This window comes from Coregonus lavaretus (assembly GCF_964263955.1).
Source record: "Coregonus lavaretus genome assembly, chromosome: 40".
Taxonomy (NCBI): Eukaryota; Metazoa; Chordata; class Actinopteri; order Salmoniformes; family Salmonidae; genus Coregonus; species Coregonus lavaretus.
In genome coordinates this window covers 5883460-5896404 of record NC_140027.1, presented here as the reverse complement: position 1 = coordinate 5896404, position 12945 = coordinate 5883460, and the positions used below count along the sequence as shown (strand labels likewise).

At 44.2% G+C, this 12945-nt stretch overlaps 1 pseudogene across 1 annotated transcript; it reads right to left on the bottom strand.

The window, feature by feature from the left end:
• Nucleotides 1-2363: 2363 nt before the first annotated feature.
• On the bottom strand, nt 2364-4289 carry LOC311113368 (stromal membrane-associated protein 1-like; annotated as a pseudogene). The gene is made up of 3 exons: nt 4010-4289; nt 3003-3364; nt 2364-2719 (listed from the first exon to the last, which is right to left on the bottom strand). The product of its transcript is annotated as a stromal membrane-associated protein 1-like (transcript).
• Nucleotides 4290-12945: the final 8656 nt, after the last annotated feature.

Below are 12945 nucleotides of genomic sequence, written 5' to 3'. Positions count from 1 at the left end.
AGGGAGGATGAATGAAAAGCTTGCCATAATGCTGTATCTCTCGTTTGTCGATCAACATTTTACATTTTACATTTTAGTCACTTAGCAGACGCTCTTATCCAGAGCGACTTACAGTTAGTGAATACATATTTTTTTATACTGGCCCCCCGTGGGAATCGAACCCACAACCCTGGCGTTGCAAACGCCATGCTCTATCAACGGAGCTACATCCCTGCCGGCCATTCCCTCCCCTACCCTGGACGACGCTGGGCCAATTGTGCGCCGCCCATGAGTCTCCCGGTCGCGGCCGGCTGCGACAGAACCTGGATACGAACCAGGATCTAGTGGCACAGTTAGCACTGCGATGCAGTGCCTTAGACCACTGCGCCACTCAGGAGTACTTTGAAGAACTGAAGATTTCTTGAGAGTTCTGAACATAACTCTCTGGTTCTGGAGTTCCATACGAAGCGTCGGCATTGTGACCCTCTCTGTCGCATAGAGATGGAATTCTTTATGTCCAGAAAGCCATTACGCAGGGTTTCGAATGGAATTCGGTTACACTTTATTTGGATAGTCCCAATTGGATGGTTTGTAGATGTTCAATAACTGTCAGCATTTCAACTAACTATCCACTAACCCTAAGCCTTAACCCTTAACCTTAGCCCTAAACGTAACCCTTACCCTTATTCTAAACTAACCCTAACCTTGGCAAGCAGTTACTTATCAACAGATCGTTTGTTGAAAGTATGCCCATCTGTAGATTATTTATACGGGACTATCCAAATAAAGTGTGACCAGGAATTCTATCTCTGTTTAATAATACTACATTTATTTTATATAGCACTTTTCATTAAAGAGAATTTCAAATACGCTTTAAAAACAAAACGAATGTAGGATTCTGACATTGGCTGGTTTTGACTTGGGGGATGGTTTCCACAGCTGACGGTGTTGAGGCAGTTCAGAAAGGTAGTACATTTACATTACATTTTAGTCATTTAGCAGACGCTCTTATCCAGAGCGACTTACATGAGCAATTAGGGTTAAGTGCCTTGCTCAAGGGCACATCGACAGATTTTTCACCTAGTCGGCTCGGGGATTAGAACCAGCGACCTTTCGGTTACTGGCACAACGCTCTTACCCACTAAGCTACCTGCCGCCAGTAGCAGCGGAGGGAGCGTTGATGGTACAGGGAGGGAGAAGCGTCAGTCGGATAGACGGGCCCGGAGCTCTTAATCGGGCACCTTCGCTGTATTCTCCTCCTTAAGTGGATCATCAACAACCGAAGGTGTAGCACATGAGAGTCACACGCTGGCCAATACCAAAATGTTAAGAATATGTCTTCCTATGAATATTGTAATTGATTGTAGAATATCGAGTAAACTAGGGTCAACACCCTCACTGTTTATGCACTCAAAAGGGACCATGCTAAAATCATGTCCCGCGCTTTTCCTCAACTGGGAATTACCAAACTACCAAACTCTCCAGTTCAGTTCTTCTTCATTCAGTTATTTTTCAGAAAAGTATTCTTAAATGTTTTTTACCATATTGCACCATCAACATAATTCTTTCAAATATTTAGCCTACTTACAGGGAGCTCTTGTCTCCCCGTGTCTATTTTCCCTCTTATGTAATACTGTAAATGTGGTGTATATAACTTGGCAGCTCTGCAAAGGATGGTTAAAGAATGATACCACCCTGACATTTGCATGTCTGTAGCCTACCACTGGAAAAAAGAGATACATGGAGTAGACATGTTTTAAATGCAAACTTCTTTACCTTCTTAGGTGTTCTGGTAGAATTGACTTTGAATGTTGTTAATGGCAAAATCTAGAACCCAGAAGTCTAGACTCTAGAACACTCATCAGACACAGTTTATCATACTTTATTTTGTAGGGGAACCACAGGTACTTTAAAAGAAGGTTAAACAGAGCTGTACATAGGAGAGCAGCATTCACAGAAATGATAGCCATGTCTTCTCCCAAAGTTTAAATACTATTCTTTAATTCTCTATAATAATTTTTTATAATAATGATACAATTAAAGCTTGTGTAACTGGTCCTGCAGCTTTTTCGATATGTTGTCGATGATGTCATTGTTGTGTGACAGGGCACATTTTTTTTTCTCCAAAAAAGGAAAATTAAAAGAGTTATGATTTCTAACACATAACAGGCACAGACTGCCATCCTGCGTATGATGGTGTATGTATGATGACGCCCAATTCACTCACAAAAGATAGACAGAAAGAGACAAAGAGAGAGAGAGATGTGCCCCGTTTGAATACTTCAGAAATGCTTCCTTCCTTGAAGTAATCACTGATCTGATTTGTTTGGGCCGGTCAGAGTAATAAGACCGTCACCTTGCTTTCACCTGTCCAATCACCAATGGATCTGTGCTTAACTGAAGAAAGGATGCATCTCTTCAGTATGCGAACAGAGACAGATAAGCTTGATGTTGGAGAGTGGTCAGTAACAGTTGGAGAACGGGCATCAGTTCATAGTAAGGTTGCTGGGGGGGTTGGATGTTGAATTTCGGACCCCCTGGTTGAGACCCCCTCTTCCGCTGCCCTGACCCCCAATCCCTGATCTTTGACCTCCAGGTGGGTCACTTCCAGAGCTGTGTGCTGAGTCTCTGACCGGAGGGTGAAGCGGCCCAGCCTCCCATGGTGGAGGCAGGCTGACCGAAGGCCATGCCCCCCCCCCCCGGCACCGTTCAGACTCATCCCTGACATCTGCTGGTTCATCTGGGGAAGAAAGAGAGAGACGAGTAGTAAGGTAAAGGTGTCAGGGTCAGGGAAACACAATATTGCCTAATACAAAATCAAACCCCTTACCCCAATGCATCTATATTGATCTCAGAAAATTGGATAGTTATGGCAATATGGTAACATTACCTAATTAAGTTAACTCCCAAAGATACTGATCTTGTATTCTCATTAAACCATCTTATACTTCAAATGCAAAGCTTACTCCTAGGGGAAAAAACCCAATATGCCAAAGAACGAGACAACAAAATAACTACCATACCTGTCCCATGTTCCACTGGCCCTGCTGCCCAGGCTGGACGGCATACATCCCCTGCATGCCCTGAGCGGGCACCATACCCGCGGGCATCCCCCCCTGGGGTACCCCCATCATCCTCGGAGCCATGCCAACCATCCCGGCCGCAGGCGCTCGTCCCATGAAACCGTTGGGCATCGTCATGCCAACCATCATGCCTGTGTTGGGTCCCATCATGGCGGCTCCGCTCTGAGCCATTATGGCACCCATGACGGTGGTGGGGGGCATGCCCGTGCCCATGCCAGGAAAGGCCTTGTAGCCAGTGGGGACCTGCTGCTGGGGGATGCCTACTGGAAACTGCATCTGGGCGGGGTTCATGTATATACCAGCTGGAGCGGAGAAAGAGAGGAGAAATACTGAGAACAGGGTTGCACAGTTTGTCTTTCTTTCAAAATAAAACGTTCTGTTAACCTTTATGACGGCTTGCCACAGATATACTGAGAGAGTGGGAAAGTGACTGAACAACTTGGTTGGTGACTTGCTACTTTAGAAGTGTTTGGTATTTACACTATATAGCCCAGAGCCAGTTGGGGACCATTTCCAACCTCTGTGTTATTGGTTGGTGAGTGTGTGTGTGTGTGCATGCACTTGTGTTTGCGTGCACATGCCCAAAATGATGCATGACAGGGTGACCATTTTACTGAAATATTTTGCTGAGCGACCTGGAATATTAATTTAGGAGTACAAATGCGCCTGGATTTTTTAAAAATTCCCCCAGATGATAATTGTTGTAATGATTACTTCACTGTACCGAAGCCCCTGAGTGCCATGGAGAAAACACTGAGCACAGATTCATTACTATAAAGAAAACGGCTTGTTAACCTCATATTTGTCATTGTGCTCCTAAATGTCTTTGTGTGCTCCTACATTTTTCAACTTAGGCGCACATGTGCTCCTTGTAAAAAGGGTCAGTGTAGAGCCCTGCATGAGTGTACAGTATGTGCATGTGTACGCTTGTCTGTATTTCTCCTTACCAGGCGGGGCCTGCTGGTGCTGGGGCATCTGAGGCATACTGGTGTTCCCATACAGGGACAGGATGGAGTCCTTGGAGAGGTGTTTCTTGGCCCCGGTGTCCTCCCCCTTAATGCCAACTCCACCACCAGTCTCACTGAACAGGTCCAGGTCTCCCTGGGTAGAGCCTGAGGATGGGGTTGCTGCTGGGGGTTGTGTTGGGGTGCTGGCTGGGGTACTGGAGCTAGCCTGGAAGAAGGAAGCAAAAACTGTAAGAACTACGTAAGAAAAGTCGCTAACCATATTCAGTCTCTTGATCTTCAAACTTCTCTCACGCTAACATGCACTGGCCTGCCTGCATGGATGGATATATATATATACAGTTGAAGTCTGAAGTTTACATACACTTAGGTTGGAGTCATTAAAACCACTCCAAAAATGTCTTCTTAACAAACTATAGTTTTGGCAAGTAGGTTAGGACATCTACTTTGTGCATGACACAAGTAATTTTTCCAACAATTGTTTACGGACAGATTATTTCACTTATAATTCACTGTATCACAATTCCAGTGGGTCAGAAGTTTACATACAATAAGTTGACTGTGCCTTTAAACAGCTTGGAAAATTCCAGAAAATTATGTCATGGCTTTAGAAGCTTCTGATAGGCTAATTGACATCATTTGCGTCAACTGGAGGTGTACCTGTGGATGTATTTCAAGGCCTACCTTCAAACTTAGTGCCTCTTTGCTTGACATCATGGGAAAATAAAAAAAAAATCAGCCAAGACCTCAGAAAAAAATTGTAGACCTCCACAAGTCTGGTTCATCCTTGGGAGCAATTTCCAAACACCTGAAAGTACCACGTTCATCTGTACAAACAATAGTACGCAAGTATAAACACCATGGGACCACGCAGCCGTCATACTGCTCAGGAAAGAGACGCGTTCTGTCTCCTAAAGATGAACATACTTTGGTGCGAAAAGTGCAAATCAATCCCAGAACAACAGCAAAGGACCTTGTGAAGATGCTGGAGGAAACAGGTACAAAAGTATCTATATCCACAGTAAAACAAGTCCTATATCGACATAACCTGAAAGGCCGCTCAGCAAGGAAGATGACACCGCTCCAAAACCACCATAAAAAAGCCAGACTACGGTTTGCAACTGCACATGGGGACAAAGATCATACTTTTTAGAGAAATGTCCTCTGGTCTGATGAAACAAAAATAGAACTGTTTGGCCATATTGACCATCGTTATGTTTGGAGGAAAAATGGGGTGGCTTGCAAGCTGAAAAACACCATCCCAACCGTGAAGCACGGGGGTGGCAGCATCATGCTGTGGGGGTGCTTTGCTGCAGGAGGGACTGGTGCACTTCACAAAATAGATGGCATCATGAGGAAGGAAAATGATGTGGATATTTTGAAGCAATATCTCAAGACATCAGTCAGGAAGTTAAAGCTTGGTCGCAAATGGGTCTTCCAAATGGACAAACTTCCATTTGTGGCAAAATGTTGTGGCAAAATGGCTTAAGGAGAACAAAGTCAAGGTATTGGAGTGGCCATCGCAAAGCCCTGACCTCAATCCTACAGAACATGTGGACAGAACTGAAAAAGCGTGTGCGAGCAAGGAGGCCTACAAACCTGACTCAGTTACACCAGCTCCGTCAGGAGGAATGGGCCAAAATTCACCCAACTTATTGTGGGAAGCTTGTGGAAGGCTACCCGAAACGTTTGACCCAAGTTAAACAATTTAAAGGCAATGCTACCAAATACTAATTGAGTGTATGTAAACTTCTGACCCACTGGGAATGTGATGAAATAAATAAAGGCTGAAATAAATCACTCTACTATTATTCTGAAATGTCACATTCTTAAAATAAAGTGGTGATCTAATCTGACCTAAAACAGGGAATTTTTAATAGGATTAAATGTCAGGAATTGTGAAAAACTGAGTTTAAATGTATTTGGCTAAGATGTAAACTTCCGACTTCAACTGTATATATATTTTTTTCTTCCACTGGTCGTTCATGGGAAACGAACGCACAACCTTGGCGGTGCAAGCGACATGCTCTATCAACTGAGCCATCATTGAGATGTAGACATATAGGTAATATGTTGTACATGTACAGTGAGGGAAAAAAGTATTTGATCCCCTGCTGATTTTGTACGTTTGCCCACTGACAAAGACATGACCAGTCTATAATTTTAATGGTAGGTTTATTTGAACAGTGAGAGACAGAATAACAACAAAAAAATCCAGAAAAACACATGTCAAAAAATGGTATAAATTCATTTGCATTTCAATGAAGGAAATAAATATTTGACCCCTCTGCAAAACATGACTTAGTACTTGGTGGCAAAACCCTTGTTGGCAATCACAGAGGTCAGATGTTTCTTGTAGTTGGCCACAAGGTTTGCACACATCTCAGGAGGGATTTTGTCCCACTCCTCTTTGCAGATCTTCTCTAAGTTATTAAGGTTTCGAGGTTGACGTTTGGCAACTCGAACCTTCAGCTCCCTCCACAGATTTTCTATGGGATTAAGGTCTGGAGACTGGCTAGGCCACTCCAGGACCTTAATGTGCTTCTTCTTGAGCCACTCCTTTGTTGCCTTGGCTGTGTATTTTGGGTCATTGTCATGCTGGAATACCCATCCACGACCCATTTTCAATGCCCTGGCTGAGGGAAGGAGGTTCTCTCTCAAGATTTGACGGTACATGGCCCCGTCCATCGTCACTTTGATGCGGTGAAGTTGTCCTGTCCCCTTAGCAGAAAAACACCCCCAAAGCATAATGTTTCCACCTCCATGTTTGACGGTGGCGATGGTGTTCTTGGGGTCATAGGCAGCATTCCTCCTCCTCCAAACACGGCAAGTTGAGTTGATGCCAAAGAGCTTGATATTGGTCTCATCTGACCACAACACTTTCACCCAGTTCTCCTCTGAATAATTCAGATGTTCATTGGCAAACTTCAGACGGGCCTGTATATGTGCTTTCTTGAGCAGGGGGACCTTGCGAGCGCTGCAGGATTTCATGGTATAAATCTCCCACAGGAATTCCTAATATGGGAATATCCCCATATCCGACAGCTGATAAAAGCATTATGAGGGGAACCCTCAGAATTGTGATTGCTACTCCATCTAGAGGCCCTGAGCGAGAATGCATGTTATTCTCCAGAAAATGTGGAGATAACTGATCGCATTAGCGTTGTTACATTGTTACAAACTGTTCACATCTTTGCACATTTCTGAAGGTCACAGTTGCCCTCCTGCTTACGTCTTTGCCTCGGTTGTCTCCCTTCGGAGTTTGAAAGTTAACCAGCGATTGATTGACATGTAGTTGAACTACTAAACCCCTGCCCTTATCAATGACAGTGATACCAATCAAAGACAAAACACAATCAAATGCAACGACAAAAGGTTTAATGAAGATAAAATGGGTGGGGTGTGGGAAGGGGATAGGGGATGAAGAAAAAATAGAAACACCATTGTTGGTGCCTGCATCAGTGATCTCCCTGTACAGTGTTGTGGTGGCAGGTTAGGCGGCTCTCATCCTTGTTGATTTCATCCTCTTTCTTGGAAGCCACTTTAGCCTGAAAAACGAAAGGTATAAAATATAGAAAACCTATTTTAAAGAAAGCCATTATCACTGGATATTAGCATCAAAATAGTTGATAAATGATTATGTTAAGTACAAAAGAGAATTACAGTATGAGTTATTACTTACAGGCTTCTTGTTCTTCCCCCTGAGAGCTCTCCAGAGAGATGAGAATAATCCACACCTCTTCTTCTTCTTGGCAGCAGCAGTTGATGAGATGTCGTTGACATCAGTAGGAGAGGTAGACATTTTCTCAGCAGACTGCTCCAGGCTGGTAGCACTAGCATCAACTTCACGTAAAGCAACATGGCTACTCTTGGTTGAACCCATAGAAATAGTGATGGTAAGTCTACTTCCCTTGGTTGACACATCAGGCACTTGGACCTCAGGTTGGTTGGAGGCTCTCAGGGTGGAGTCCTCATCCTGAGACACTAGATTTGTAGCAGACTGGAACCGGTCATTCTCCACGATGGAAACACTGGTAGACAGAACCTGAGACACTAGGCCTGCAGCAGACTGGATCAGGTCATTCTCCACAATGGAAACACTGGTGGACAGAACCTGAGACACTAGGCCTGCAGCAGACTGGATCAGGTCATTCTCCGCAATGGAAACACTGGTGGACAGAACCTGAGATACTAGGCCTGCAGCTGACTGGATCAGGTCATTCTCCACAATGGAAACACTGGTGGACAGAACCTGAGACACTAGGCCTGCAGCAGACTGGATCAGGTCATTCTCCACAATGGAAACACTGGTGGACAGAACCTGAGACACTAGGCCTGCAGCAGACTGGATTAGGTCATTCTCCATAATGGCAACACTGGTGGACAGAACCTGAGATACTAGGCCTGCAGACGACTGGTTCAGGTTGTCTTCCTCGATGGAAACACTGGTGGACAGAACCTGAGGAGTCTGCTGGAGTGTCAGTGGCTCCCACTCATCCAGGAAGAAGCTCTCGACAGAGGGGAAGCTTCTTCCTTTCAGAACTGGGGGAATGTAGGGGGTGTACCCAACAGTCCAGAGCAGAGAGCTGTTGATGGCATTCGCGTAGTGGTACTTGTCGCCAAGTATCTCTGCAATGCTCTGACGGATGTTCTCACTCTCTGACTCTGGACCTTCAAGGGTGTTGAGTTGGGTCACCATTGAAATCCACCCTGAAAGAAACACCATGACAGCACAGGATCAACAAAACATATTTTTAGCATTATAAGAAAGGGAAGGATATTTTCCTTTTCACTCATGGCAAATAATGTGTGTTCCAATAATATCTCCTATTTCCTTAAAGTGTGCACTCCTTCTCTACTTCCCAGACATCTTAAACCGTTGGATTGGTGGAGGCATAGGCTAGTGGGAGTTTCAACCATATTTCTTATACCAGTCATTTCTTTTCAATTCAGTGAAGTGAACAAGTGCGCACTTTGGGAGGAAGGAGAGATAATTGAGACATTGCATATTTTACTTGGCCTAAGTAAAACCATTTACAGCTGTAAATATTCATTTTGCATGGTTACATTGCTTGGTAACTAACAACAAAAGCCTTTACAGCCATCTTATTCGAAGTTTGAAGATATTTCCTTTCTACTAAGAATTAAATAAATTAATATTTTAGTTTTAAGACTGAAATAATTTAATTATTCTTACCTGAGTTAACTGCGTTGTCCTTAATAGAATAATGTCCGTCTTCAGGGAGGATGAATGAAAAGCTTGCCATAATGCTGTATCTCTCGTTTGTCGATCAAGAACTGAAGATTTCTTGAGAGTTCTGAACATAACTCTCTGGTTCTGGAGTTCCATACGAAGCGTCGGCATTGTGACCCTCTCTGTCGCATCGAGATGGAATTCTTTATGTCCAGAATGCCATTACGCAGGCTTTCGAATGGAATTCGGTTACACTTTATTTGGATAGTCCCAAGTGGATGGTTTGTAGATGTTCAATAACTGTCAGCATTTCAACTAACTATCCACTAACCCTAAGCCTTAACCCTTAACCTTAGCCCTAAACGTAACCCTTACCCTTATTCTAAACTAACCCTAACCTTGGCAAGCAGTTGCTTATCAACAGATCGTTTGTTGAAAGTATGCCCATCTGTAGATTATTTATACGGGACTATCCAAATAAAGTGTGACCAGGAATTCTATCTCTGTTTAATAATACTACATTTATTTTATATAGCACTTTTCATTAAAGAGAATTTCAAATACGCTTTAAAAACAAAACTAATGTAGGATTTTGACATTGACTGGTTTTGACTTGGGGGATGGTTTCCACAGCTGACGGTGTTGAGGCACTTCAGAAAGGTAGTAGCAGCGGAGGGAGCGTCGATGGTACAGGGAGGGAGAAGCGTCAGTCGGATAGACGGGCCCGGAGCTCTTAATCGGGCACCTTCGCTGTATTCTCCTCCTTAAGTGGATCATCAACAACCGAAGGTGTAGCACATGAGAGTCACACGCTGGCCAATACCAAAATGTTAAGAATATGTCGTCCTATGAATATTGTAATTGATTGTAGAATATCGAGTAAACTAGGGTCAACACCCTCACTGTTTATGCACTCAAAAGGGACCATGCTAAAATCATGTCCCGCGCTTTTCCTCAACTGGGAATTCGTTTTTTCTACCAAACTCTCCAGTTCAGTTCTTCTTCATTCAGTTATTTTTCAGAAAATTATTCTTAAATGTTTTTTACCATATTGCACCATCAACAGAATTCTTTCAAATATTTAGCCTACTTACAGGGAGCTCTTGTCTCCCCGTGTCTATTTTCCCTCTTATGTAATACTGTAAATGTGGTGTATATAACTTGGCAGCTCTGCAAAGGATGGTTAAAGAATGATACCACCCTGACATTTGCATGTCTGTAGCCTACCCCTGGAAAAAAGAGATACATGGAGTAGACATGTTTTAAATGCAAACTTCTTTACCTTCTTAGGTGTTCTGGTAGAATTGACTTTGAATGTTGTTGATGACAAAATCTAGAACCCAGAAGTCTAGAATCTAGAACACACATCAGACACAGTTTATCATACTTTATTTTGTAGGGGAACCACAGGTACTTTAAAAGAAGGTTATACAGAGCTGTACATAGGAGAGCAGTATTCACAGAAATGATAGCCATGTCTTCTCCCAAAGTTTAAATACTATTCTTTAATTCTCTATAATAATTTTTTATAATAATGATACAATAAAAGCTTGTGTAACTGGTCCTTCAGCTTTCATGTTGTCGATGATGTCATTGTTGTGTTACAGGGCTCTTTTTTTTTTTCTCCAAAAAAGGAAAATTAAAAGAGTTATGATTTCTAAAACATAACAGGCACAGACTGCCATCCTGCATATGATGGTGTATGTATGATGACGCCCAATTCACTCACAAAAGAGAGACTGAAAGAGACAAAGAGAGAGAGAGATGTGCCCCGTTTGAATACTTCAGAAATGCTTCCTTCCTTGAAGTAATCACTGATCTGATTTGGTTGGGCCGGTCAGAGTAATAAGACCGTCACCTTGCTTTCACCTGTCCAATCACCAATGGATCTGTGCTTACCTGAAGAAAGGATGCATCTCTTCAGCATGCGAACAGAGACAGATAAGCTTGATGTTGGAGAGTGGTCAGTAACAGTTGGAGAACAGGCATCAGTTCATAGTAAGGTTGCTGGGGGGGTTGGATGTTGAATTTCGGACCCCCTGGTTGAGACCCCCTCTTCCGCTGCCCTGACCCCCAATCCCTGATCTTTGACCTCCAGGTGGGTCACTTCCAGAGCTGTGTGCTGAGGGTCTGACCGGAGGGTGAAGCGGCCCAGCCTCCCATGGTGGAGGCAGGCTGACCGAAGGCCATGCCCCCCCCGGCACCGTTCAGACTCATCCCTGACATCTGCTGGTTCATCTGGGGAAGAAAGAGAGAGACGAGTAGTAAGGTAAAGGTGTCAGGGTCAGGGAAACACAATATTGCCTAATACAAAATCAAACCCCTTACCCCAATGCATCTATATCGATCTCAGAAAATTGGATAGTTATGGCAATATGGTAACATTATCTAATTAAGTTAACTCCCAAAGATACTGATCTTGTATTCTCATTAAACCATCTTATACTTCAAATGCAAAGCTTACTCCTAGGGGAAAAACCCCAAAATGCCAAAGAACGAGACAACAAAATAACTACCATACCTGTCCCATGTTCCACTGGCCCTGCTGCCCAGGCTGGACGGCATACATCCCCTGCATGCCCTGAGCGGGCACCATACCCGCGGGCATCCCCCCCTGGGGTACCCCCATCATCCTCGGAGCCATGCCAACCATCCCGGCCGCAGGCGCTTGTCCCATGAAACCGTTGGGCATCGTCATGCCAACCATCATGCCTGTGTTGGGTCCCATCATGGCGGCTCCGCTCTGAGCCATCATGGCACCCATGACGGTTGTGGGGGGCATGCCCGTGCCCATGCCAGGAAAGGCCTTGTAGCCAGTGGGGACCTGCTGCTGGGGGATGCCTACTGGAAACTGCATCTGGGCGGGGTTCATGTATATACCAGCTGGAGCCGAGAAAGAGACGAGAAATACTGAGAACAGGGTTGCACAGTTTGTCTTTCTTTCAAAATAAAACGTTCTGTTAACCTTTATGACGGCTTGCCACAGATATACTGAGAAAGTGGGAAAGTGACTGAACAACTTGGTTGGTGACTTGCTACTTTAGAAGTGTTTGGTATTTACACTATATAGCCCAGAGCCAGTTGGGGACCATTTCCAACCTCTGTGTTATTGGTTGGTGAGTGTGTGTGTGCATGCACTTGTGTTTGCGTGCACATGCCCAAAATGATGCATGACAGGGTGACCATTTTACTGAAATATTTTGCTGAGCGACCTGGAATATTAATTTAGGAGTACAAATGCGCCTGGATTTAAAAAAAATTCCCCCAGATGATAATTGTTGTAATGATTACTTCACTGTACCGAAGCCCCTGAGTGCCATGGAGAATACACTGAGCACAGATTCATTACTATAAAGAAAACGGCTTGTTAACCTCATATTTGTCATTGTGCTCCTAAATGTCTTTGTGTGCTCCTACATTTTTCAACTTAGGCGCACATGTGCTCCTTGTAAAAAAGGTCAGTGTAGAGCCCTGCATGAGTGTACAGTATGTGCATGTGTACGCTTGTCTGTATTTCTCCTTACCAGGCGGGGCCTGCTGGTGCTGGGGCATCTGAGGCATACTGGTGTTCCCATACAGGGACAGGATGGAGTCCTTGGAAAGGTGTTTCTTGGCCCCGGTGTCCTCCCCCTTAATGCCAACTCCACCACCAGTCTCACTGAACAGGTCCAGGTCTCCCTGGGTAGAGCCTGAGGATGGGGTTGCTGCTGGGGGTTGTGTTGGG